Genomic DNA, 6890 nt, shown 5'->3' with positions numbered 1-6890 from the left:
AGGCCTCTTTCTCCCTCAGAGTTCTAGCACACTTGTGCAAGCACTCAGATGGTCCTCCCTTCCTCCCTTCTGGTTCCTGGACAAGGCCTGGGGACCACTCAGCCCACAGACAAGACCACAATTGGGGGTGAGGAGGAAGAAGCCCAGGCCCATGCCATCCCTCAGCCCCACATCTGAAACTGGATGGTACAGCACATTCAAGGGGGCTAGCTGACGTGGGAGGCATGCTGGCCCTGCTTTGTTCCCAGCCCCTTGCTGTTCGCCTAAAGCCTGAGGAAGCAGGGTGGGCTCACTGCACTGCCCCGGCTCTGAGCAAGCCCAAGCTCAACTTTGTGCCTCTGAGTCTGGAGTGTTTTATGGTCCTGACAATTCTGCAGGAGGCTATTTCAAAGACAACGAAAATGCAAAAGGCTAAGAGCTTAGTACCTTGCATGCATGCATTCCCGGCTTATAAACCATCCTGTGAATACATTGAGAGCATGAGTCAGAGAGAGAGAGACACACCATAAAAGAGTTAGTCCCTACATCTCAAAATGAGGGCATATTGGATTCTTTGTGAAGGTGAGCAGAAGTACTGTCAACCTTATTTAATAATTATTCAGATTCTCATCATTAATCCAGTAACTCTTTGAGTGAATATAGAGAAACAAAAGAATAAGAATTTCCAGGCGAAAATCAAGTTCTTAGTAGAACTATTAATACTTTTCATGATACAAGTCATTCAGTTAGTAGAACTATTTTTAATTTCTTAAACTGAAATATATAGCATGCATTCTGGAATTTGACTTTTTTTTTTTTATCTCGATATAGCATGGGTTTGCAAAGCAAAATACAACAATTTGTTTTCTGAAATCAGAGCTCAAACAGGCTAAGACTGCAGAGTAATAGAGAAGTTTATAAGCAATCCGCAACCCGATTTTAGTAACTCTCTTCTTGGGTGTTTTAATGTCCTTTACGTTACCAACCTTCTTTTACTTCTCAAATCTGCCTAAAATATTCAGTTTCCACATGCCATTGCAGTAACCTTCACTGCGGGAGAAAGGAAGAGAGAGTATGAGAGGGGCAGAGAGGGAGGCAAATTCACTCCATCTTTTTAAAGAGAATGTCTTTTTTAAATCCTATCCCACCCATGAAGTTAAATACAGGGTAGTGTCTAAAAATATTATGAGTGGAACAGACTTCTGCATCCAATTCTATAAATAGGTCTAACATGGTCCCAGCTACCTCTGACTTACAGACCAGCTAAAAACAAACAACTTAAAGTGGCACTTACAAATACCGTGTGGAAGAAAACTTCTTGATCTCTAAACCAAAAACCGTTGCTGTGGAGTCGATTCCGAAACAGGACAGGGTAGAACTATAGGACAGAGTAGAGCTGCCCCATAGGGTTTCCAAGGAATGGCTGCTGGATTCGAACTGGGGACCTTTTGGTTAAAGCCAAGATCTTAACCACTGCACTACTAGGGCTCCAGAAAAACATGGAATGCTTCACAAATTTGTGTCTCATCCTTGCAAAGGAGCCATGCTGATCTTCTCTGTATCGTTCCAATCTTAGCGTACGTGCTGCCGAAGCGAGCATTCTTGGTCTCTAGGAGATAATGAAGTCTTAGTTCCTTCCTTCCTCCCCTCCCCATGCTTTTTTTCCTGATTAGAAGTGCAATGAAGAAATGGCAAATATTCGGTTGTCTAAACATCCGTTCCTCCAGCAGTGAAGTTGAAGGACACCAATGCCCAGAACTGGAGGTGTTCCTGTGATGTATGGTTATAAGATCCAGATGGTAGTTATCTCTGTTACAGCTACTTTTTTTTTTATTCACCTATAATCTTGCTCAGAATCAGAATTTTAATGCCCTACAGTAACCATTCATTGAATTGAACTCTTGCAAAAAAAGTAAATTAGGAATTATTAGTTTCCCAGATCTGATGTACCTGCTTAAAATAAATTCTCCATAAACTCAAATAAAAATAAGAATTTATTTCTAATCTCCTTTCTTCCTTCTCTTATATTATTTATATGAATTTATGACGTTCCATGGAACAGCAAATATTATTTATAGATATATCCTTTATTACCTGATGAAATAGAAATAACAAAAACCCTATTATACTAGGCTCATAATTTTCTCTGGGATCTGTGAAGAACATAAAAGAGATATGAACAATACCCAATGATTCACAGTCTAAAGATCTGGTAAGTCTAGTCTAGAAATTTTCTGTTATGAGATATTATCTTGAAAAAAATTGCCTCTGATATCTATAATCAAAATATTTTATAAACTCAGTATATGCTTTTGAATTGATGTATTTTTAGGAATTGATGTATTTTAACTATGTTGGAATGTTTATTTTTTCTGTTTAAAGGCATCTGAGTCCTTTCAGAGTGGAAATGAAATAGAGGGTCTGTTTATCAAATCTTTCAGTTCAGTACAAACATGATCCGCCTCTGGAAACGTTTCTTGCTGTTACATATTCTTGCAACTAAGGAGTCTTAGACCCTCTTGATAAACTGAATACCATCATGGGGAAAGCCTTTGTTATGACTTCAAAAAAAAAAAAAAGAAAAAAATCTAACGTGATGAAATAACATGGTATTTTTTGTTGTTTGTTTTAATAAATCAAAAAACAAAAACAAACAAAAAAACACAGACCTGTTACTGTCGAGTCGATTTCAACTCATAGCAACTCTATAGGACAGAGTAGAACTGCCCTCTAGAGTTTCCAAGGATTGCCTGGTGGATTTGAACTGCTGACCTTTTGGTTAACAGCTGTAGGACCTAGAGAAATTGTGGGTCATTACTAATGTTTGAATTCTAAAAGAGAGTGCTTTTTTTCTAGGGCCAATTACCTACATTTAGATATTTAGTTTAAAGAGTTATTGGGTTTCTTTTATTTATTTAACAAGCCTACTTGTGAGTCAATACAACATTTCCCACCTGTTTTCATTTAATCACAGATGCAGAGCACATTTAATTTTCCCAGTGGGAACTGCCTTGGAAGAATTCCTTCCCAGATAGAGGTTTGCAGTCATTTTTGTAGATAGTAGCCGAAGCTAACACAAAGGGCCTAAGTGTGCCCCAAACAAAAGTAAGGGGCTTTTAGCTGAGTTCATCCTCAGAAGTGGCATGCCCTGTGGCATTACTCAGGGGACCCTTCTCCTTTTGGAGCCTATTGAAGTGTGTTGCACGTCAGAGAGGCGACAGTGTGGCCTGAGGATATTTTGGCTTGTGTCTTGTCTATCAATCTGAAATAAGACTCAGAGAAAATAACTTATCATCGTCTGGCAGTTTAGAATCACTTTAAGGGACAGAGATGTTAGAATATTTTGGCAGGAAATGTGGACATTTTTTAAATCCCTCCCCCATTCAAGAATATTTTAAAAAATAACTTGAGCTTCTGCTGTGTTTTGGACCCTGTGCTCAGAATAGTGCTGCTCAAAGATTTAAATTCTGATGAAAAAGAGTGAGACTAGCAAGGCTAATTTGAATACATTTCAGACTGTTTGTGTTTTGGTAAAGCAACAATGTGATGTATGTGGCCTCAGGGGACAAGCGAGTCATCCTGGCCAAAAGGAGACTGGGGAGGCTCTGAGGAGGGCACACCACTGGCATTGGGTCCAGAGGGTAAGGTGAGGAAAGAGCAGAAACAGGAACCAGCAAAGCCCATGGTGGGAACAGTCCTGGGCATGCTCAGAGATCAAGGCAAAGATGAAGTAAGAGAACAACGAATTGGGGCCAGATTATGGATGCCTTAATTGTCATTTGAATTTGATTAAAAATAATGGTAAAGACATCTAGTTTTTCTGCAGAGAAGATGGAATGAAAAAAACTAACACTGAGCACTTCTTATAGACAAGATTTATTTTGTCATCACAAAAATCCAGCAAGGTGGGTACATATTTTACTGACAAGAAATCTGACTTCAGGTTCAATGGCCTACCTAGGGCATACACCATTGGTTACTTACTCCTATGTTCATCTACACTTTTTCTCTCCTTGTCCACCTCCACCATGTTGTTGTTGTTAGGTGCCATCAAGTTGGTTCCAACTTAGAGCGACTCCATGCACAACAGAAAGAAACACTGTCCGATCCCGTACCATCCTCACAATAGTTGTTAGGCTTGAGCCCATTGTTGCAGCCACTGTTCAGTCCATCTCATTGAGGATCTTCCTCCTTTTCCTTGACCCTCTACTTTACCAGGAAACCCTGGTGGCATAGTGGTTAAGTGCTATGGTTGCTAACCAAGAAGTCAGCAGTTCAAATCCACCAGGTGCTCCTTGGAAACTCTACGGGGCAGTTCTACTCCGTCCTATAGGGTTGCTATGAGTTGGTATCAACTCGATGGCAATGGGTTAGGTTAGGATTTCTACTTTACCAAGTATAATGTCCTTCTCCAGGGACTGGTCCCACCATTGAGCTTCAAAAACTAGAACTTCTCTTTTTGGGAAATGTAGTCTGGACAGGTCCATGTGACACAGCTTTAGCCAGAGAAACACATGGAGGAGTCTGTTAGGAGGCTTTGAGGAACATTTTGAATTGCTTACTTAAAAAACAAACAAACAACATACTTGTTGGCACTGCCCCTTCTTCCTTGTTCTCACCTGCAATGTGGGTATTATGGTGCCATGAAGGAAATCACCATGACATCATGATGGCCTCCAAGTACACTAACAGAAGTTTGATCCTGAGGTCATAGGGCAGGAAGACTTACAGACCAAACTAGGATGCCTGACGCCTGCCCTGTATTAAATCCATTTAGAATCTGTAGTGAGAAGTGAAGGGAAGTAGAAGAGGTTGTACAGGGTGCAAGTAGGATGGCAGGACCACACTGCTGAGTCCTGCGTTATGACACAGTGCTCACATACCCTCTCTGCCACATCAGCAGATGGTGGGGTCACAGCCTCAGAGCTGAGGGTAAGCAAGGGGTCTCAGCAGACAGTGGTGCCTAGAGCCAACATGCACTGCTCTATGGGAATGATGCAGTGGCACCCCAGGCCACAGCTGTCGCCAAGGACCTGAAAGGCAGCCAGGCCTCTTGTATGCACATCTTGGGCAGAGGATGTGTGGAGACAGAATGGGTGTTGCCAATGGAATGACTTAGGAATGACATACCTTTTAAAGCAAAGGTGACATTATCCATGTTTTATGCATATTTAAGGTTTATTTGGTCTCTCCATCTATAGGTAATAGTCTTCTTTCTTCTGCCTCTGACTAACACATAAATGGTTCCTTTTTTCTATGTTTAATGTGTCCTATGTATGGATTACTAACTTACTACCTGTACATTTTATGGCTTCTGCCTATGACTCACAAGCTTCTTGCTTACAATTTATAATTAATACTTCTTATACATTGCATCCATTCATTTGCTTTTCTTGTTCTCTATACCAGTTCACATCAAGTACACTCTGACTTATGGTAACCCTCTATGTGTCAGAGTAGAACTGTGCTCCATAGGGTTTTCAATAGCTGATTTTTGTATATATATATATATACATACATACATATATAACTTTTTATTGTGCTTTAGGTGAAAGTTTACAGCTCAAGTTAGTTTCTCATACAAAAATTTATACACATGTTGTTATGTGACCTTAGTTGCAATTCCTGTAATGTGACAGCACATTCCTTTCCACCCCAAGTTTCCCATGTCCATTCAACCAGCTCCTATCCCTTTCTGCCTTCTCATCCCACCTCTGGACAGAAGCTGCCCATTTAGTCTCGTGTGTCTACTTGAATGAAGAAGCACATTTCTCACAAGTATTATTTTATGTTCTATGGTTCAGTCTAATCTTTGTCTGAAGAGTTGGCTTCAGGAACGTTTTTAGTTCTGGCTTGACAGAGAGTCCAGGGGCCATGTTTTCTGGGGTTCCTCCAGTCTCAGTCAGACCATTAAGTCTGATCTTTTTACGCGAATTTGAGTTCTACACCCCACTTTTCTTCTACCCCGTCAGGGACTCTCTCTTGTATCCCCTGTCAGGGAGGTCACTGGCAGTAGCTGGGCACCATCTAGTTCTGATCTCAGGCTGACGGAGTCTCTGGTTTATTAGCCCCTTTTGTCTCTTGGGCTAATATTTTCCTTCTGTTTTTGGTGTTCTTCGTTCTCCTTTGCTCCAGGTGGTTTGGGACCATTTGCTACATCTTACATGGCCAATGGTTGATTTTTCAGAAGTAGATCACTAGGTCTTCTGATGTTCTCTATAGAGGAACTAAATATAGTCAGGTAACACAGTACATATGCTTTATAGATGCTAAGTATCAAGACACATTTCCTGCAACCATGTAGCTATGATCATGAAGAGTAAAGGAAAAACCTGTAAGGATGGAGTGGCAAGACAGAGACCATGTATTAATGAAGATGCTCTGCAGCTGGACCAGAGCCAAGAATTACATACTCTTGACTTCCTGCAATGTGCAAAGAATAAGGCTCTATATGATTAAGCCACTACTTACTGAAATTTCTTTCATGTGCACCCAAATGCTTCCTGATTAGACTTCTGGCCACTATTCATTTAGCAAATATCTCTTGAGAACCTGTTGTATATCAGGCACTATTTAAGGAACTGGATATATAACAGTGAAAATTGGTCTTATTCTTATTCTTATGAAACCTACCTTCTAGTGAAGAGAGAAAGAAAATTAAAAATAAATAAATCTTGGAATTCTGTTTCTAGCTATGATGGAGTAGCTGCTACCAAATTTCCCCTTCTTCTATAAATAACTTGAAAACTCAACAAAATATATAAATAACAGAGTTCATGTATGGAACAAAATCACTGCAAGACTGTGATCCCTGAGGGAAGGGAAACAAATGATATGTGGCCTTGCTTTCTGCCTGTAGGCAGCCTGGACTACAGTGCAAGAAAACCAAACCAAACCCGTTGCCATCGAGT

General features: G+C 40.5%; 1 non-coding gene across 1 annotated transcript; it reads right to left on the bottom strand.

Annotated features, from left to right (window-relative positions):
* Window positions 1-1472: 1472 nt before the first annotated feature.
* Window positions 1473-1579, bottom strand: LOC111747650 (U6 spliceosomal RNA). Its single transcript, XR_002783629.2, has one exon. It is a non-coding gene; the product is annotated as a U6 spliceosomal RNA (small nuclear RNA).
* Window positions 1580-6890: the final 5311 nt, after the last annotated feature.

This window comes from Loxodonta africana, chromosome 18, assembly GCF_030014295.1.
Source record: "Loxodonta africana isolate mLoxAfr1 chromosome 18, mLoxAfr1.hap2, whole genome shotgun sequence".
NCBI classification, from domain to species: Eukaryota; Metazoa; Chordata; class Mammalia; order Proboscidea; family Elephantidae; genus Loxodonta; species Loxodonta africana.
Note: the sequence above shows the minus strand (reverse complement) of the source record. Positions and strands in the feature narration are given on the sequence as shown.